Source organism: Triturus cristatus, chromosome 1_1, assembly GCF_964204655.1.
Source record: "Triturus cristatus chromosome 1_1, aTriCri1.1, whole genome shotgun sequence".
In the NCBI taxonomy this organism is placed as follows: Eukaryota; Metazoa; Chordata; class Amphibia; order Caudata; family Salamandridae; genus Triturus; species Triturus cristatus.
Window position 1 is genome coordinate 923,335,699 of NC_140579.1, and position 22,697 is coordinate 923,358,395.

Here is a 22,697-nt window from a genome sequence, read left to right on the forward strand (position 1 = left end):
GATCAGCTCCACCCCAAACGCTTTAATGATGGAAAATAGCGGTTGTAAGTATACATTAAATAGGATGGGGCTGATACTCGAGCCCTGTGGAACTCCGAAGTCCACTGGTGTGGTCTCTGAGATGAAAGAACCCATGGTCACCCTTTGGTGTCTTCCCGTTAGATAAGAACGCAACCACTGTAGTGCTTGACCTCCAACCCCAACCTCCGTCAGCCGTCCCAGCAGCGTTTCATGACTCACGGTATCGAATGCGGCTGACAAATCTAGGAGCACCAAAACAGCGGTGCTCCCTGTGTCAGCCCGCATCCGCAACGTGTCCAGCATGGTGACTAATGCGGACTCGGTTCCGTGGCAAGGGCGGAAGCCGAACTGGTCCCTGTCCAGCAAACGGTTAGCCTCTAGATAACTCGAGAGGGATCTGCTCACCGCCTTCTCCAGGATTTTGATAGGGAACGGGAGGAGTGAAATTGGCCGGAAGCTGGCAGGGACAGTTGGGTCCAGGCTTGATTTTTTGATCAGAGGGGAGACCAAGGCCAGTTTCCAGCTATCCGGGACCATGCCTTCTGCCAGCGACTGATTACAGATCTGGCGCAGCCAGGGGAAGGTCGAGTTACCCCATAGCTTCCACACCTTCTGGGGCAGTGGGTCAAGGGGGGAACCCGACGAGATGCTGTGTGCTGTCTTGATAAATGACTCATCTGAGAAAGATGAAAAAAGGGTTAGAGAACAATTACTACTTGGCTTCTCGTGGTGTGTTCCTTTCCCAGAGGCATCAGCTACTCTATCAGAGACCCCGAAGAGGTCCGTGATCTTCTTCACCTTGTCCTTAAAGTAGGTAGCAATATCATCGCATAACCTCTTGGAGGGCACTACTTTATTTTCGAGGCAGCTGGGGGCCGACAGGGAGTTCACTATTCTAAACAGTTCCCTTGCTCCATTTGGGGCAGATGCTATAGAGTCAGCGTAGAAGCTCGCTTTGCGATCCAGGATAAGTTGCTTGTATCTACTCTGTGCGGATTTCAGCGCCGCTTTATCCCTGGCAAGGAGCCCCTTCCTCCATTTCCTTTCGATCTGCCTACAGAGCTGTTTTAACTGTCGCAGGTCATCATCGTACCAAGGCGCTGATGGTCTGCTCCTAACTCTGATCCTTTTCTTCGGGATCAAAAGGTCCAGCTCGTTAAAAACTTATGGTAGGCATTGTAATTATCCTCCACCGATCTGGAGGCTAGGAAAAGGCTAGCTGTAGGGAGAGTCACCCGTGATCCGGTTTTGGTCAATTTGACCCAGTTTCTACCCTCTCTGTATGTTGCCGTGGTTTCGGATTGGCAGGAGGTAGCTGGTAGCAGTATCTTAAACTGAATACAAAAATGGTCTGTCCAAGTAAGCGGGTGAACGCCTAAAAGCTCGACCTCCGTCTTGTTGGCGAACAACAGATCCAGTATGTGGCCTTTTTGGTGGGTGGGAGATGCAACTAGCTGGTGGAGGCCAAGGCCAAGACAGGTAGCTGTTAGATCCCTCAACTGGTTCTTAGTGCATACGTCCTCCCGCCAGTTAAAGTCACCTAGGACAACCATCTTAGAATGTGTGAGTGCAAGGTTGATGATTATATTCAAAAGAGGTTGCGTTGGAGTGTGCAGCCCCGGTGGACGATAACAAGGCAGGCCTGTAAGTAAGTTCCCTCTGTCGCCTTGTAATGAGAAGGCCATAACTTCGATCCCCTCAATCGCCTCCGTATGTAGCAGGCTCGGACGCAAATTCTCCCTGTAGATTAGTCCCACCCCTCCTCCCTTACCGCCCTGTCTGGGTTTATGTATAAACTTAAAACCCTCTGGACAGGCGGAGCCAATCTCCACAGCTGCCTCTGCTCTAGCCCATGTTTCTGTGAGGAAGAGCGCATCCAGCCGCAGATCTTCTAGTAGCAGTGCAGTTTCAGTGTGATGCTTAACTAGCGATCTGCAGTTCAACAGAGCACATTTGAGTGTGCCTGGCTCTTTCAAAGGTCTCTTGCCTGTTCTGGGTACTGAGTTGCAGGGTTGCATAGCACCCTTGCTCTGAGTGGGTACTGTGGGGGCCATCCTACCGCCTATATCCAGGAGCTGTAGTCTGGTATACCGGCAGCGTCCCTCAACGTCGCTGGCAGGAGCTTGAGCCGTCCTATGCTCGTCCGGCGCGCGGACGGGCGCAGACGGGCTTGCCTCTGGCGCGCCTCCGGCGCGCCATCGGCGCGCCCGCTGCGCGCGCGCTGCGCGCTAGCATTTGGCCTCTTTTATGTCCTGCCCCCTTGTAAACCCAGTGCCCCTGGCAATATGGCGCCTGGCTTCGACCTTCCTGCCTATTCCAAGATGGCGCTTGACAAGCTGCAAAGCGCGATGTAAGGCAAGGGGGGTCCCGCTCAAGCAGCAGGTGAGAGAGTAATTTTTATAGTGCAAGTATGCGGATGTGCAGAAATAAAAACCACTTTTTTTAAAAAACACACAATTGAGGAGTTAAAATCGGAATCAATCCTCTGTCCAAGCCCCGAATGGACTCTGTGCAAATAGCAATGGTTAGCAGCAAAGAACAATATTCTTTTTAAGAACTAAGCAATAGCTGTCCCCGAGCGGCCTCTCGGCTACTCAGCAGAGTATGTCTTCGTCAGGTAGGCCTGCGCGCTAGCATTTGGCCTCTTTTATGTCCTGCCCCCTTGTAAACCCAGTGCCCCTGGCAATATGGCGCCTGGCTTCGACCTTCCTGCCTATTCCAAGATGGCGCTTGACAAGCTGCAAAGCGCGATGTAAGGCAAGGGGGGTCCCGCTCAAGCAGCAGGTGAGAGAGTAATTTTTATAGTGCAAGTATGCGGATGTGCAGAAATAAAAACCACTTTTTTTAAAAAACACACAATTGAGGAGTTAAAATCGGAATCAATCCTCTGTCCAAGCCCCGAATGGACTCTGTGCAAATAGCAATGGTTAGCAGCAAAGAACAATATTCTTTTTAAGAACTAAGCAATAGCTGTCCCCGAGCGGCCTCTCGGCTACTCAGCAGAGTATGTCTTCGTCAGGTAGGTCTGCGCGCTAGCATTTGGCCTCTTTTATGTCCTGCCCCCTTGTAAACCCAGTGCCCCTGGCAATATGGCGCCTGGCTTCGACCTTCCTGCCTATTCCAAGATGGCGCTTGACAAGCTGCAAAGCGCGATGTAAGGCAAGGGGGGTCCCGCTCAAGCAGCAGGTGAGAGAGTAATTTTTATAGTGCAAGTATGCGGATGTGCAGAAATAAAAACCACTTTTTTTAAAAAACACACAATTGAGGAGTTAAAATCGGAATCAATCCTCTGTCCAAGCCCCGAATGGACTCTGTGCAAATAGCAATGGTTAGCAGCAAAGAACAATATTCTTTTTAAGAACTAAGCAATAGCTGTCCCCGAGCGGCCTCTCGGCTACTCAGCAGAGTATGTCTTCGTCAGGTAGGCCTGCGCGCTAGCATTTGGCCTCTTTTATGTCCTGCCCCCTTGTAAACCCAGTGCCCCTGGCAATATGGCGCCTGGCTTCGACCTTCCTGCCTATTCCAAGATGGCGCTTGACAAGCTGCAAAGCGCGATGTAAGGCAAGGGGGGTCCCGCTCAAGCAGCAGGTGAGAGAGTAATTTTTATAGTGCAAGTATGCGGATGTGCAGAAATAAAAACCACTTTTTTTAAAAAACACACAATTGAGGAGTTAAAATCGGAATCAATCCTCTGTCCCAGCCCCGAATGGACTCTGTGCAAATAGCAATGGTTAGCAGCAAAGAACAATATTCTTTTTAAGAACTAAGCAATAGCTGTCCCCGAGCGGCCTCTCGGCTACTCAGCAGAGTATGTCTTCGTCAGGTAGGCCTGCGCGCTAGCATTTGGCCTCTTTTATGTCCTGCCCCCTTGTAAACTCAGTGCCCCTGGCAATATGGCGCCTGGCTTCGACCTTCCTGCCTATTCCAAGATGGCGCTTGACAAGCTGCAAAGCGCGATGTAAGGCAAGGGGGGTCCCGCTCAAGCAGCAGGTGAGAGAGTAATTTTTATAGTGCAAGTATGCGGATGTGCAGAAATAAAAACCACTTTTTTTAAAAAACACACAATTGAGGAGTTAAAATCGGAATCAATCCTCTGTCCAAGCCCCGAATGGACTCTGTGCAAATAGCAATGGTTAGCAGCAAAGAACAATATTCTTTTTAAGAACTAAGCAATAGCTGTCCCCGAGCGGCCTCTCGGCTACTCAGCAGAGTATGTCTTCGTCAGGTAGCGAGGTGGATGCGGCCATATCACCTGAGGCAGTGTGGAAGAACTGGGACATGTGGCGACGTAGTTATCCTATTTATACGTACGCAAAGTGGGCTGGGCTTGCGTACCCCAGGCCAGCGTAGGGGTGTGAATAATTATTCCGGGGACCTGGGCGTTATTCAGTTCCTGCCTGGGCAGGAAGTGTACTTATGTGTGTGTCCCTGTTGCAGTTTTGACATCACACAATCCGCAATTTACATTAATGTGGATTGTACCGGGAGGGCGGCAACTATCGCTAATGAGATGCTGTCCGAAAACATTGAATGGACAACATCACATGTCGTTGTCAAGCGTGTGGATATGCACAGACATGCATGTCAAGGGTGTGCGGTATTATTGAAAGTGTTGCTATCGCGAAGCGCACACATGTGAATGTGCTCGGATGGAGGGAGGATCATCAGTGAGGCTACGTCATACACAGTGATAACGCTCATTACAGTCAAGCAATGCATGTCAAACGTGAATCTGAAAGTCTCACATATGACACACTACTATACTGGTAAAGCCTGACACCAGAGCATACTGCAACACAAATCTACACATTACGCTTTGCTGTTTGTCATATGTGATCTAGGATGTGCACTCTGCCCGTGGCTGATGATACCCCTTCGAGCCACCAATACCCAGGCCGAAAGGCAGCACAATAATACGCACACACACACACACCAGGGGCATTTGTTTTTTGATGTACCATTTCAGATGCATGGCCATCACACGTGGAAGGCTACTGTACAGAGCATGAATATTGATCAAGATGATCATTGCATGTTGTGTGTACTATAAGATATGTGTACACAGCAAAAGACTTTCCAAAAAAGCTCTCTAAGCAGAAGAGGTTTCTCTCATCAAACGCCGTAGAGAGAATAACTAAAATTGGTGGGGTCCTCCAACTGTTACAATGGGAAATGTTATGAACCAATCAAAGGCTTTTTTTTAAGGTCACATTGCAATCGCGCACCGAGCGCGCAAGGAGGCCGCACTTGACGTGATTTTGAGAAAATGTATTTACCATAATATAAGTTTATTACAGTTAGAAATATATAAATGTTTAAAATATTTTAGATTATCGATTGCTCTAATATACACTTTATACTTATTTAGATATAGTTTCGAGACATAAAAAAAAAATGAGGGAATGGTGTACCCGGCGCGATACCATACATCTATGACGTAATGCGCGGCTTGGTACCGCGCACCAGTCGCATACCAAACTAGCAGCTGGTGCGACCTTATACGTATATGATGTTAGGCAGGACGCGATGCTACAAAGCCTTCGGATACGAAATGCGCATCCTTTACGAGTTTAGCAATATGGCGGATAGGATTCGCGTGTTGATGGAACTTGGTACACTAACGATACGGGAGTCCAGTGTTCTAAAAAAAAATACGATAGAGTTCCAAAATATTACCAAAAAAATAGAAAAAATATAGGTTTTATAAATATTAAAATATGAAATTAACATTTAAAAAAACCTTCGAAATTCACTGAAAAAACCATAGGTTTCACAGACGTTATAGTTAGGAATTAGCATTTCAAAAACCTTTGACATTCACTGAAAAAACCATAGGTTTCAGGGACGTTATAGTTAGTTGGACATTTGATTCATATAAAACCAGAGAAATTTGCCCGTTGTAGTTAGTTGAGCTAACTATAACTCGCGCGCCCGCAATGCACTGGTGATGTCACATATTACATCACTCATGACAGGGTCAGTGACATCACTGATGACATCTCAAATGACATCACTGATGACATCATCCACGTGATAATCTGATGCACATACTGATGCCCTAATATAAACTTTGATACAAGCACTCTAAAATACAGACTACTATTTTTGGAACCGTACACACAACAATGCCAGATACTACATACCATCCACTGTTTCCTAGGTCTACACTCACATCCAGTTACTTATACATGCAGTTACTCATCAATACAGTACTATAATAAGCACTCATACACCTATACATAGAGTCACACTCCGCCACTCATCCATAGAGTTACTCACACACCTAGTCAGTAATGCAAAGAATCTATCACATACCCATTTACTCATGCAATCATTTATACACACCAACTCTGTTATTTATACACACACCACATCACTTATTTATGCAGATACTAACACATACTTACTGTCTTATGCAATCACTGATACAAGCAGACACTCATTTATACACCCACTCTTCAAATAACTTACTCTCACGTATAGTCATTTATATACTCCAACACTCACATATACTGCCTTAAAACATATGTAGTTACTCACACATATTCCACTGAGACATTCATTCACTCACCAACACACCCATACAGCCATTCCCAGATGCACTTTTGAATCCATACAACCAGTGAATCACCCACTCAGACATCTATGCAGAGTCACACACACCCCCACCCACCCACACAGACACTCAGGCACCCATACAGATACTCAGACAACAAATCAATAACCCATATAGACACTCATGTAGCTACTCACCAACCCATGCAGCCGCTTACACACAAACTGAGAGACTAATACAGACTTTCACACAGTTTAGTCACTAACCCATGCATTCAGTAAGACATGTTCAATCACTCACTTATACAGTCAGTCACGCACCTACTAAATAATCCATTCAGGCACTTGTAAATCCACTCATTCTTCAATACAACTTGGCATAGATATATATGAAAAATATTTAAACTTTACAGAAACACACATTCACTGGATGATGTCATTTGAGATGTCATCAATGATGTTACTGACCATGTCATGAGTGATGTAATATGTGACGTCATCACCAGTGCATTGCGGGCGAGCGAGTAATAGTTAGCGCAACTAACTATAACGGGCGAATTCCTCTGGTTTTATTACAGTCAAATGTCCAACTAACTATAAAGTCCCTGAAACCTATGGTTTTTTCAGTGAATATATATATATATATATTCACAGAAAAAACCATAGGTTTCAGGGGTGTTATAGTTAGCTGGCCATTTCACTCGTACAAAACCATAGAAATTCCTCCGTTATAGTTAGTTCTGCTAACTATAACTCGCGCGCCCGCAATGCACTGCTGATGATGTCACATATTGCATCATTCATGACATGGTCAGTGACATCACTGATGACATCACTGATGACATCATCCACGTGACAATCTGATATACTAGTATAACCTTTCATCACTCACTGTAAAATACAGAGTACCATATTTTAAAAATTTTGCCCGTCCGTGCTGAAGACACGTCCCTCTGAACTGGTGTATTTCACTACATAATAACTACGGTCGTTGCTTACTTACTTGATTGGATTATAACTATAAGGTAACTCCAAAATGAAGCCAACCTACTAAAACAAAACAATGGAAAAGGAATATCCAAAACATCAATCCCAACGCCCTGATATCCCAATGCAATTCAGCCCTGACCCCATCAGCAGACATGGCTGACGTCCATGATCTCACAGACTTCTACAACGTCACTATGCTTGAAATCCTTGATACCACAGCGCCCCTCCAAGTGAAAAATATCTCCTCCAAAATCTCCAAACCATGGTTCAACGAGAATCTAAACTTGGACCGGCGCAAGTTAAGACTAGCTGTGCGAGCTTGGAAATCAGCACCTTCCACTGATCACCTATACCAACTTAGGGTATTGAGAAACACTTACAACAGAAAAATCTTAAAAGCTAAAGCAGACTTCTTCAAAACACAGCTGAACAAAGCCATTAACCGTCTCAAAAAGCTATTCGAAATCGTAAAACAACAATCGCTTAACTCTACAAATGTAGTGGAGCTAAGCAACCCAGCTACCCCGAGCTGTGACGAGCTTGCCAAATTCTTCCTAGAAAAGACTAGAGTCATTGAAAATGACATTCATTCCAAGAAGATTCCCCAACAATCTACTGACCAAGAATCTACTCTTTACTTACAGATCAAGGACCTCTTTAGCTTTCCGATCGAAGTTCCAAAAAACGATGCCAACTGGCACTCCTTCTCACCCATCCCTGAACACGAAATCTATAGCACCCTGCTAGCGATCAACCCTGCCAATCATTTCTCCGATCCCCTACCACCATCTGTATTCAAAATGATAAAGACCTCTATTCTACCACTATGGGCAAAAATTGCTAACGCCTCTCTGAGGCAAGGTTCCTTACCTGACTGCCTTAAAATAGGGCAGGCAACGCCCATACTAAAGAAAGTCAACTCCCTCTCCGCAGTTCTCAACAACTACCGCCCTATATCCAGCATCCCCACTCTGGCGAAGTTATTGGAAAAATGGGTTCAAATTCAACTTTGCAAACACATCGAGCACTTCAACCTCCTAGATAAACACCAATCCGGCTTCCGGCAAGGTCACAGTACTGAATCAGCACTCACTCATATAATGGATGACATCTTAAAAATTTTAGATCATAACGAATCGTGCTTATTGATACTCCTTGATCTATCTTCCGCTTTCGACACGGTTAAACACGACAATCTACTGGCCCTTCTTGAACGAAGGCTGGGCCTTACCGGTCCAGTGTTACAATGGTTCACCTCCTTCCTAAGCAACAGAACCCAAAGAATCAAGATGAAGCAATCACTCTCTCAACCATCCGTGGTCACCCTAGGAGTTCCACAGGGATCAGCTCTATCACCAATCCTTTTTAATCTACTCATGGAACCCTTTGCTAATGCGCTGAACTCCGCAAACATTCTATATCACCTATACGCGGACGACACTCAAATATATATAAAAATCTCCTCACCAGATGACTTCATTTCCTTCAACGCCATTCTACATAATACCCAAAACTGGCTCAATGGCAACCACCTCATGCTCAATACCAAGAAAACTGAGTTCCTCCTCATCACTCCCCCAATCACACACCCAAGATAGACTTATGGCTGAAGCATTTAGCTTCCTTTGATTGCGCCCCACACATCATTGACTCCGCAAAATCCCTGGGAGTCACCTTTGACAAACATTTAAATATGCAGGCACAAATCTACAATGCCACCAAGGGAGCCAATTTTCAGTTGAGTATCTTAAGGAAACTTAAACCCTTCCTCCCACAGACTGATCTAAAAATGGCGGTTGAAGCGCTAGTACTACCAAGACTGGACTATGGAAGCACCACGCATTGCTGTCTTCCAAAATACAAGCTAGCACCGATCAGGGCATCGCCTAACGCTGCGGCCAGGCTGGTCTCCGGAACAAAAAGAAATAACCACATCACACCGGCCCTGAAGGCTCTGAACTGGCTGCCCTACGAGTCGAGAATACAACTAAAGATCGCCTGCATGACACATAAAGCCCTAAATAGCAACACCCCCAGCTATCTAGCACAAAAGCTAGAGCGGTCGGGAGGTTGCAGACATACGCGAAGCGCAAGCTCACTACTACTAAAACCTCAATCCTTCCACAAAAAGAGAACTGGGTGCAGAGCTTTCTCAGGTATCGCACCGAAGATCTGGAACAACCTTCCACCAGACATACGCAGAATCTCCTCTTTTACCACCTTCAAAAAAGAAGCGAAATTGTTTCTAATGAACAAATTAACATCCTAAATATTTAACACTTTGTTGCCTATTTGCCACCAATTATATCCAAACACCAATGTCTACCTCTTTTGTATTACATGCGATTTCCGACTGTAGGTATAACTTGTGAGAATTATGTACTGTAAAGCGCTCTGATACCCCCGTGGGTCATGTTCGTGCTATATAAAACTTTATAAATAAATACTATTCTCTACTATTCACTCTCTACTACTCACTCAACTACTCTCTACCACTCACTCTCTACTATACTACTCACTCTCTACTACTCTCTCTACTACTCACTCTACTACTCTCTACTACTCACTCTCTACTACTCACTCTCTACTATTCACTCTCTACTACTCACTCTCTACTACTCACTCTACTACTCTCTCTACTACTCACTCTACTATTCTCTACTACTCACTCTACTACTCTCTCCTACTCTACCACTCACTCTCTACTACTCACACTCTACTAATCTCTCTACTACTCACTCTCTACTACTCTACTACTCACTCTATACTACTCACTCTACTACTCACTCTCTACTACTCACTCTCCACTACTCACTCTCTACTACTCGCTCTCAACTACTCTCTACTATTCACTCTACTACTCACTCTCTGCTACTCTACTACTCTCTCTTATTCTCACTACTACTCTCTCTACTACTCACTCTCTACTACTCTCTACTACTCACTCTCTACTACTTGCTCTCTACTACTCACTCTCTTCTACTCTCTAGAACTGACTCTACTACTCACTCTCTACTACTCACTCTACTACTCAATCTCTACTGCTCCACTACACTCTACTACTCTCTCTCTACTACTCACTCTCTACTACTCACTCTCTACTACTCTCTCTACTACTCTCTACTACTCTACTACTCACTCTACTACTCACTCTCTACTACTCACTCTCTACTACTCTCTACTACTCACTCTCTACTACTCACTCTCTACTACTTGCTCTCTACTACTCACTCTCTTCTACTCTCTAGAACTGACTCTACTACTCACTCTCTCCTACTCTCTACTACTCAATCTCTACTACTCTCTACTACTCAATCTCTACTGCTCCACTACTCTCTACTACTCTCTCTCTACTACTCTCTACTACTCTACTACTCTCTACTACTCTCTACTACTCTACTACTCACTCTCTACTACTCACTCTCTACTACTCACTCTCTACTACTCTCTCTACTACTCTCTACTACTCACTCTCTACTACTCTCTACTACTCACTCTCTACTACTCACTCTACTACTCACTCTCTACTACTCTCTAATACTCTCTCTCTGCTACTCACTCTCTACTACTCACTCTCTACTACTCACTCTAATACTCTCTACTACTCACTCTCTACTACTCACTCTACTACTCACTCTCTACTGCTCTCTACTACTCTCTACTACTCACTCTACTACTCATTCTCTAATACTCCCTCTCTACTACTCACTCTACTACTCTCCACTACTCACTCTCTGCTACTCTCTACTACTCTCTACCACTCTCTACTACTCACTCTCTACTCTCTATTACTCGCTCTCTACTCTCTACCTCTCTCTACCTCTCTCTCTCTACTACTCTCTACCTCTACACCTCTACCTCTCTACCTCTCTCTACACGCACACATATGTATATGCATATATATGCATATGCATTTATATATATGTATGTGTATATATATATATATACATACATATATATAATCTGCATATCTATATAAATATAAATACATGCATACATATACATATATGCATGTTATGTACATGAAAGTTTGAAAAACACTAATAAAAGCAAAGCTAAAAAGCCACCTAATTACAAACAGAATTGCTTTAACTTAAACGAGGGCGAAATGCTTGTTTACTTTGGTACCATCAAGAAGGCATTCAGATGTGTCACACATTTGCCATAAATTCAGAATGTTAGCACGCTAGTTGCTCATTAGATCACTGTAGTAAAGCTACTGCTCACCAGGGAAGTCTGCTGCTGGTATTGAAAGTGCATGTTTCAGTCTGCATGTCATAATTTTTTAATGAAATAGAAGAGGATTTGAGAAGTCAAAATGTGCCCTAATTTTTCTTTCTACAGCACTAATCATAATTTCTATGGCAAAATGAACCCCCTCATTTTGTTCCCTTTTAAATTAAATGTTTTAAGAGTTACCAATCAAGATGGCTTCAGGTGTGCCATACGTTTATCATAAGTAGGACTGTTAGCGCTCTAGTTGTTCTTTGGAACACTCTGGGAAGCTGAAGTAGAACACAAAGGAATCAACTGACAGTCTCTGCCCTGGTTGGATGTACATGTTTTACTGAGAATGTCAGACTTCATTCTCACATGACTGAGAAAGATAATGTGAATTTACAGAAAATATGCTCTCAGTTTAGCTTATAGATCACCTTCCGAACCTCTGTGGGAAAAGCATGAGAAAATAGTTTTCTCTCAAACATGATTTATGATATCCCAGCAGAAGGCTTTTTCACATGGTAAAATCACCTTAGAACATACCACAATTCCTAAAATGAGTATGGTACCATCAACAAATGATTTATAATGTAACTAAAGTCTTAAAACCTTCTATTAACTGCAATGCTTTTTATTGAGGTGCTATCATGTATATTGGTTCCAAGATGGCTGCCAACACTTCTTGGATGAAGTGCTGACAGCCAATCAGATCTCACGATGAGATGTGTGGTTAGGCTCCGCCCAGATATATATGTAATTTTACTTTTGATTTTCTCAGGAACTACGGGACGGATTTACACCATTTAAGCAAAAGGCACGACTCTGAACCAAGGTCTACCTTTCTGCCAAATTTGGTGTAATTCCGTTCAGCAGTTCGGGCTGTTGCTGCGGCTAAATGTCCTATGGGAAATTGCATGGGGAAAACACGTTTTGAGACCCCCCTTTTTTCTCAGCCCCCGCTACTCGAATCATCCCGAGGCTTTCAGGATAGGAGCGGACCAGAGCTGGCCAAAAGTTTTGAAAATTTCGCAAAGATTCATCAACAGGCGCCAAAGTTATTCCAAATAGAATGTTGCGGATTTCCTATGGAAAATAGGTCCTAACTATAACTACGTACTGGCGACTGCCAGTAGGAAATATATATTCCTCAAAACTTTCGTCGATCCACAAAAAGCCAACTGGAGCCCCGATCCATGAATCCATGAAGCGTGAAATTATTTTTTTAAACATGTGGCAAGCAAAACGCCCGACGCGTTTCGGTGCAGCCGCACCTTGGACCCGTGACCAAGGTGCAGCTGCACCGAAACGCGTCGGGTGTTTTGCTTGCTACATGTTTAAATAAATAATTTCACGCTTCATGGATCGGCTCGAGTTGGCTTTTTGTGGATCGACGAAAGTTTTGAGGAAGGTATTTGAGGTTCGCGACCTCACTCGAGCCATCGCAAAGTGGCAGAGAGACCCGCAATTTTATTGGTGATATATATATATATATATTAATACTTGCTCTGAACACGGTGACTCACAGGAGTTTCAGAGGCACTACAGATATCATGAGGCCACGGGGTGGCCACGCCCAGAGGGGCGTGAATTGGACTTTATCAGAAGCCTAAACTGCCGCAGTTCATTTGCATCGAAAGCTGCAGCCCATGAGGAAGTGCTGCTATGCACGAAACGCGTCGGGCTAAACTTTGCATCATTGAAGTGAAACTTTCTCTCTTGCCTGGTTGCCTCAACTCTCTTCAATAAAAGGTGGCGAAAAAGAAATCCGTTTTGAGCCTCTCCTTGTTGGGCGAAAGTGAGTTTGATATGAGCGGACACGCCTGGGCCGCGGAGAGAGCCCAGCTGCTTTTGCGGTCTGACTGTAGCGCTGAAATTCGCTACAGTATTCGGGACGGATGTCCATGATGATTGTTATGAAAAGGGGCGCGAGACAAGAAGAGAGTCAAATACAGTTGGTCGCACTCTGCTCGTCACACCAGCAAGTTGCCCCAAGGAACTGTGGTCAATGTAGTGGCGACGGCGAGTACGCCTATGCCACGGTGTGTATAGAAAAGTATGTGTCGCATTAGCCATCCCTGGACACGTGTTTCGAGGTAGTTGCCTCTCGTCAGCAGGGAGCAGGTAAGTGTATAGGGGTGCCACGTGGACTGCCAAAAAGTAATTAAAACAGGTAGAGTACCTCTCATGGCACGCAGGTGCAGGTCCAAGGCTCGTCAGCCCGTTGGCTCAAGGGAGCCGTAAATAAATCAAATACAGTTGGTCGCACTCTGCTCGTCACACCAGCAAGTTGCCCCAAGGAACTGTGGTCAATGTAGTGGCGACGGCGAGTACGCCTATGCCACGGTGTGTATAGAAAAGTATGTGTCGCATTAGCCATCCCTGGACACGTGTTTCGAGGTAGTTGCCTCTCGTCAGCAGGGAGCAGGTAAGTGTATAGGGGTGCCGCGTGGACTGCCAAAAAGTAATTAAAACAGGTAGAGTACCTCTCATGGCACGCAGGTGCAGGTCCAAGGCTCGTCAGCCCGTTGGCTCAAGGGAGCCGTAAATAAATCAAATACAGTTGGTCGCACTCTGCTCGTCACACCAGCAAGTTGCCCCAAGGAACTGTGGTCAATGTAGTGGCGACGGCGAGTACGCCTATGCCACGGTGTGTATAGAAAAGTATGTGTCGCATTAGCCATCCCTGGACACGTGTTTCGAGGTAGTTGCCTCTCGTCAGCAGGGAGCAGGTAAGTGTATAGGGGTGCCGCGTGGACTGCCAAAAAGTAATTAAAACAGGTAGAGTACCTCTCATGGCACGCAGGTGCAGGTCCAAGGCTCGTCAGCCCGTTGGCTCAAGGGAGCCGTAAATAAATCAAATACAGTTGGTCGCACTCTGCTCGTCACACCAGCAAGTTGCCTCAAGGAACTGTGGTCAATGTAGTGGCGACGGCGAGTACGCCTATGCCACGGTGTGTATAGAAAAGTATGTGTCGCATTAGCCATCCCTGGACTCGTGTTTCGAGGTAGTTGCCTCTCGTCAGCAGGGAGCAGGTAAGTGTATAGGGGTGCCGCGTGAACTGCCAAAAAGTAATTAAAACAGGTAGAGTACCTCTCATGGCACGCAGGTGCAGGTCCAAGGCTCGTCAGCCCGTTGGCTCAAGGGAGCCGTAAATAAATCAAATACAGTTGGTCGCACTCTGCTCGTCACACCAGCAAGTTGCCCCAAGGAACTGTGGTCAATGTAGTGGCGACGGCGAGTACGCCTATGCCACGGTGTGTATAGAAAAGTATGTGTCGCATTAGCCATCCCTGGACACGTGTTTCGAGGTAGTTGCCTCTCGTCAGCAGGGAGCAGGTAAGTGTATAGGGGTGCCGCGTGGACTGCCAAAAAGTAATTAAAACAGGTAGAGTACCTCTCATGGCACGCAGGTGCAGGTCCAAGGCTCGTCAGCCCGTTGGCTCAAGGGAGCCGTAAATAAATCAAATACAGTTGGTCGCACTCTGCTCGTCACACCAGCAAGTTGCCCCAAGGAACTGTGGTCAATGTAGTGGCGACGGCGAGTACGCCTATGCCACGGTGTGTATAGAAAAGTATGTGTCGCATTAGCCATCCCTGGACACGTGTTTCGAGGTAGTTGCCTCTCGTCAGCAGGGAGCAGGTAAGTGTATAGGGGTCCCGCGTGGACTGCCAAAAAGTAATTAAAACAGGTAGAGTACCTCTCATAGCACGCAGGTGCAGGTCCAAGGCTCGTCAGCCCGTTGGCTCAAGGGAGCCGTAAATAAATCAAATACAGTTGGTCGCACTCTGCTCGTCACACCAGCAAGTTGCCCCAAGGAACTGTGGTCAATGTAGTGGCGACGGCGAGTACGCCTATGCCACGGTGTGTATAGAAAAGTATGTGTCGCATTAGCCATCCCTGGACACGTGTTTCGAGGTAGTTGCCTCTCGTCAGCAGGGAGCAGGTAAGTGTATAGGGGTGCCGCGTGGACTGCCAAAAAGTAATTAAAACAGGTAGAGTACCTCTCATGGCACGCAGGTGCAGGTCCAAGGCTCGTCAGCCCGTTGGCTCAAGGGAGCCGTAAATAAATCAAATACAGTTGGTCGCATTCTGCTCGTCACACCAGCAAGTTGCCCCAAGGAATGTGGTCAAGAAATCCGTTTTGGGCCTCTCCTTGTTGGGCGAAAGTGAGTTTGATATGAGCGGTCACGCCTGGGCAGCGGAGATAGCCCAGCCTCTTTTGCGGTCTGACTGTAGCGCAGAAATTCGCTACGGTATTCGGAACGGATGTCCGTGATGATTGTTATGAAATGGGGCGCGAGACAAGAAGAGAGCAACACTCGCCCACTTGGGACTCAATATTTTTATACTTGCTCTGAACACGGCGACTCACAGGAGTTTCAGAGGCACTACAGATGCCATGAGGCCACGGGGTGACCACGCTCAGAGGGGCGTGAATTGGACTTTATCAGAAGCCTAAACTGCCACAGTTCATTTGCAGCAAAAGCTGCAGCCCATGAGGAAGTGCTGCTATGCACGAAACGCGTCGGGCTAAACTTTGCATCATTGAAGTGAAACTTTCTCTCTTGCCTGGTTGCCTCAACTCTCTTCAATAAAAGGTGGCGAAAAAGAAATCCGTTTTGGGCCTCTCCTTGTTGGGCGAAAGTGAGTTTGATATGAGCGGTCACGCCTGGGCCGCGGAGAGAGCCCAGCTGCTTTTGCGGTCTGACTGTAGCGCTGAAATTCGCTACGGTATTCGGAACGGATGTCCGTGATGATTGTTATGAAAAGGGGCGCAAGACAAGAAGAGGGCAACACTCGCCCACTTGGGACTCAATATTTTAATACTTGCTCTGAACACGGCGACTCACAGGAGTTTCAGAGGCACTACAGATACCATGAGGCCACGGGGTGGCCACGCCCAGAGGGGCGTGAATTGGACTTTATCAGAAGCCTAAACTGCCGCAGTTCATTTGCATCGAAAGCTGCAGCCCATGAGGAAGTGCTGCTAAGCACGAAACGCGTCGGGCTAAACTTTGCATCATTGAAGTGAAACTTTCTCTCTTGCCTGGTTGCCTCAACTCTCTTCAATAAAAGGTGGCGAAAAAGAAATCCGTTTTGGGCCTCTCCTTGTTGGGCGAAAGTGAGTTTGATATGAGCGGTCACGCCTGGGCCGCGGAGAGAGCCCAGCTGCTTTTGCGGTCTGACTGTAGCGCTGAAATTCGCTACGGTATTCGGAACGGATGTCCGTGATGATTGTTATGAAAAGGGGCGCGAGACAAGAAGAGAGCAACACTCGCCCACTTGGGACTCAATATTTTAATACTTGCTCTGAACACGGCGACTCACAGGAGTTTCAGAGGCACTACAGATACCATGAGGCCACGGGGTGACCACGCTCAGAGGGGCGTGAATTGGACTTTATCAGAAGCCTAAACTGCTGCAGTTCATTTGCATCGAAAGCTGCAGCCCATGAGGAAGTGCTGCTAAGCACGAAACGCGTCGGGCTAAACTTTGCATCATTGAAGTGAAACTTTCTCTCTTGCCTGGTTGCCTCAACTCTCTTCAATAAAAGGTGGCGAAAAATAAATCCGTTTTGGGCCTCTCCTTGTTGGGCGAAAGTGAGTTTGATATGAGCGGTCACGCCTGGGCCGCGGAGAGAGCCCAGCTGCTTTTGCGGTCTGACTGTAGCGCTGTAATTCGCTACGGTATTCGGAACGGATGTCCTTGATGATTGTTATGAAAAGGGGCGCGAGACAAGAAGAGAGCAACACTCGCCCACTTGGGACACAATATTTTAATACTTGCTCTGAACACGGCGACACACAGGAGTTTCAGAGGCACTACAGATTCCATGAGGCCATGGGGCGGCCACGCCCAGAGGGGCGGCCACGCCCAGAGGGGCGTGAATGGGACTTTATCAGAAGCCTAAACTGCCGCAGTTCATTTGCATCGAAAGCTGCAGCCCATGAGGAAGTGCTGCTATGCACGAAACGCGTCGGGCTAAACTTTGCATCATTGAAGTGAAACTTTCTCTCTTGCCTGGTTGCCTCAACTCTCTTCAATAAAAGGTGGCGAAAAAGAAATCCGTTTTGGGCCTCTCCTTGTTGGGCGAAAGTGAGTTTGATATGAGCGGTCACGCCTGGGCAGCAGAGAGAGCCCAGCTGCTTTTGCGGTCTGACTGTAGCGCAGAAATTCGCTACGGTATTCGGAACGGATGTCCGTGATGATTGTTATGAAAAGGGGCGCGAGACAAGAGAGCAACACTCGCCCACTTGGGACTCAATATTTTAATACTTGCTCTGAATACGGCGACTCACAGGAGTTTCAGAGGCACTACAGATACCATGAGGCCACGGGGTGGCCACGCCCAGAGGGGCGTGAATTGGACTTTATCAGAAGCCTAAACTGCCGCAGTTCATTTGCATCGAAAGCTGCAGCCCATGAGGAAGTGCTGCTATGCACGAAACGCGTCGGGTTAAACTTTGCATCATTGAAGTGAAACATTCTCTCTTGCCTGGTTGCCTCAACTCTCTTCAATAAAAGGTGGCGAAAAAGAAATCCGTTTTGGGCCTCTCCTTGTTGGGCGAAAGTGAGTTTGATATGAGCGTCACGCCTGGGCCGCGGAGAGAGCCCAGCTGCTTTTGCGGTCTGACTGTAGCGCTGAAATTCGCTACGGTATTCGGAACGGATGTCCGTGATGATTGTTATGAAAAAGGGCGCGAGACAAGAAGAAAGCAACACTCGCCCACTTGGGACACAATATTTTAATACTTGCTCTGAACACGGCAACTCACAGGAATTTCAGAGGCACTACAGATACCATGAGGCCACGGGGTGGCCACGCCCAGAGGGGCGTGAATTGGACTTTATCAGAAGCCTAAACTGCCACAGTTCATTTGCATCGAAAGCTGCAGCCCATGAGGAAGTGCTGCTATGCACGAAACGCGTCGGGCTAAACTTTGCATCATTGAAGTGAAACTTTCTCTCTTGCCTGGTTGCCTCAACTCTCTTCAATAAAAGGTGGCGAAAAAGAAATCCGTTTTGGGCCTCTCCTTGTTGGGCGAAAGTGAGTTTGATATATTACCTACTGGCGGTCGCCAGTAGGTAGTTATAGTTAGGACCCTGTTTCCATAGGAAAACCGCAACATTCTATTTTGAATAACTTTGGCGCCGGTCGACGAATCCTCGCGAAATTTTCAAAATAGGTGGGGCGCTGAGCTCCGCTCCTACCCTGAAAGTCTCGGGGGGATTCGTCAAGCGGGGGCTGAGATAAAAGGGGGGTGCCAAAACGCGTTTTTCCCATGCATTTTTCCATAGGACCTTTAGACACAGCTACAGCCCGAACGGCTGAACAGAGTTCCTTGAAATTTGGCAGAGAGGTAGTCTACAGGTCAAGGAAGTGCCTTTTGTAGGTTTGGTGTAAATCTGTTCAGTAGATTCTGAGAAAATAGCCTTTAAATCAATATATATATCTGAGCCAGCTTACGGTGCGCTTACCGTACGCGTACGGTGACGTGCGCGAGCGCGATTCTGATTGGCTATTCGATCTAAGTAAACATTCGAATCGGTCGAAACCAGGAAGCGGCGGCCGCCATTTTCTCTCTCGCATTCTGAGGGGGGCAGCATAAACAAAGTCAAAAAACATCTAAAGGGGTAGTATATTAAGTTCTTAACCACCCAGCATCGATATAGGTGTCCCCCAAAAACCCCCAAGGCCCAAACATTTTTTTAATTTTTTTCGAAAAATTGCCGATTACGCTTACTGTACGCGTACGGTTAACACTATTAAAAAAAAAAAATGATACATACTTTCCCCACCCCGTGTGCAAATGGTGCCCGTAGGGCACCATTAGTGCATGGCATGTAACTGTAAAGGAAACTAAAAATAAATACCTTTTACAACGAAGCACATAATATGTCCCCCATGTGTGCAACGTGCGTACATGGCCCATCCCGCGTAACGTGGGCACGCGGTGCCTGCAGCGCACCGCGTGACCACCGTGCGTGCACGGCACTAACTGCGTAAAATCGCCGATTACGCTTACCGTACGCGTACGGTTAAAATTATTTAAAAAAAAAAAATTATCCACACTTTACCCACCCCGTGTGCAAATGGTGCCCGAAGGGCACCATTTGTGCATGGCATATATATTTCAAGGAAACTAAAAATGAATACCTTTCACAACGAAGCACATAATATGTCCCCCATGTGCGCACGGTGCGCGAAGCGCATCGTGCGTACATGGCCCATCCCGCGTAACGTGGGCACGCGGTGCGCGCAGCGCACCGCGTGACCACCGTGCGTGCACGGCACTAACTGCGTAAAGTGGGCGCGCGGTGCGCAAAGCGCACCGCGTGCTCACTGTGCGCGCACGGTGCGCAAAGCGCACCGTGCGCGCACGGAACGAACTGCGTTAACTGGGCGCGCACGCCTCGAATGGCGTAAAGTAACTTAGCATTTAAAAAAACCGTACAAATTCACTGAAAAAACCATAGGTTTCACACACGTTATAGTTAGGAATTAGCATTTAAAAAACCTTGCAAATTCACTGAAAAAACCATAGGTTTCACAAAAGTTATAGTTAGCTGTACATTTCACTCGTAAAAAACCAATGAAATTCCCCCGTTATAGTTAGTGCAGGCAACTATAACTCACGCGACCGCAATCCTCTGCTGATGACATATGTGCTTTATGAAAAAAAAATATTTGTAATATATGTATAGCTAAAATTTAATGGAAGAAGACATGGGCAAATAAGTGTCTAAATACAGTATTAGCATCAGCAGAGGATTGCGGTCGCGTGAGTTATAGTTGCCTGCACTAACTATAACGGGGGAATTTCATTGGTTTTTTACGAGTGAAATGTACAGCTAACTATAACTTGTGTGAAACCTATGGTTTTTTCAGTGATATATATATAGATAGATAGATAGATAGATAGATAGATAGATAGATAGATAGATATATAAATATTTTTTTCAAGGCACGTTTATGCATTATGTATAAAAAACCTAAGTCTACTTACATTTCTACATTTTCTTCACAATATTAGTATCTCATTATATTCTTTACTCGATATTCAGGAGTCAGCTAGAACTGTAAAATGAAAGACACCATATAAACACAATAGGAGAGAGGAAGTTACAGAGAAACCATATAGACCAAGAGGAAGTCAAATATGCGAAGATAAAGACTACAAAAATAAAATTGACAACAAAAGCAATTACTATAGGGCATGGTGAAGGCCACATTTAAGCAGAGGCAGCTCAGATCCCACGGAATAGACGAGGACCTTCATTAGGGACCATAACAGAAGGTAATACAACTATTCTCAAGGGTGAGACAAACCTAAAAGAAAATAAAAAAATAAAAACATTATGTAATAGTTGATGAGTGAAACTGAACATTTAACATCCAGGGAGAAACAAACATGTTATGTTATTGCAACAGAACTATGAATAAATGAACAGAATAAAATGTAAACTGTTCCCTGTTTAGAAAATAACAATTTCATTTTCCCTTACATCCTAAGATGTATTCTGTAAGTTTAATGTGATCAGAAAAAGTAACTGTTTTATTCTTGTGTGTGACCTTGAAAAAAGGCCACATCTAGCATCAAGATTTCTTAAAGCAGATCTTAAATTCAGTAATTCGTTCCATCTCACAGTTGTAGCTCTTGCAACATTTGGAAAATTAAAAATGGTCTGACCATTTCAAATCAAGTTCCTTACTGCTGTAGCTTGAACAACTTTTAAAAGGTCAGTCTATACCAAAAAATAAATGTTGATGCATCTGGGATTAAAGTACTTACAGTTAGTAAAGTTGCTCCACACTTTATGAGATCTCTGAATATTAACCTTCAACAACTCTGGATGCCCAATACCTATGTAAAAGGAAAGACAGGAATTTACGTAAATAAACTTCTGAGGTTCTCGGACACCAAAAACCCTTAATTTATTCCTGCAATTTCTGTTTTCAAAATCTTCAAATATAAGTGAAAATATTTCTTTTACCATTTTGACCAGTTTGAAAATGTCCACATTGCTAATTTGTTGCTCTATTTCTGAGTCTCTTTTCTACAACAGACCATTTGTTAGCTATGTTTTGTGGCACTTTGTTATTCTCCTCCATAAGTGACCGAAGCACTCTAATCTCCTCTAATAAAACTTCCAAGGATAGGTTATCAGGAGTTTTACACAGAGAAGGTCCCTTATTCATTGTAGCAGCGTTGACAGATAAACCTTTATTGTTTTGGCTGCAACTCTAAGAAGATTGTTCAGGCACCTTAATAGCACATTAAACTATTTGGTCACTTAAGATCAAAAAGGACTCATAGGATCAGATAAATGTTTAAGGCCTAAAGGGCTAGTTTAATTTGAAATTAAAGAAAGCTACCTGCTCGTTCCCAAATGCTTATATAAGGCACTAAAATGGCAGCACTGTCATTAGTATGGTCTTATACTGCATCCCATACATATCAAAGTAATGAAGAATGGTCATAAGCACTATTGAAGCTCGAAAAATGGTAGTAAATTATGGGCTCATAAAAAGTTATGTGGTGGTAAAAACACGCCATCAGAATATTCACACACGCCACTGTGCATCAAAATATACATTCCAAAATGCATTTCATTTATAAAAGTTATTATTCATTTTATATAAATTCAGTTAATTGTTTTTCATTCAATAAAATGTGCTGCAAACTGTAAAATCAGGCTTCACATTAATAAATAAACCAACATGCTCCCATGAACGTTTTTTTTTACATTAGCCTTAAAATTGTTGCGTTCTTAGTCCTGGGAAACTTTTATTTCATGCTCTACTGAGCACCACAGAACAACAAAGGTAAAGTGGTGACAAGCTCATAAATCTCCTCATCTACAACCAAAAAGGACCCTGATGCCGGCTCAGTGCTGGAGTATGTT

The 22,697-nt window shown here is 45.2% G+C and overlaps 1 protein-coding gene across 3 annotated transcripts in view; it reads left to right on the top strand.

Annotated features, from left to right (window-relative positions):
• Positions 1-22,697, top strand: part of REC8 (REC8 meiotic recombination protein) — a 1,025,899-nt gene that overhangs the window by 524,504 nt on the left and 478,698 nt on the right. The gene's annotated exons all lie outside the window — the stretch shown is intronic.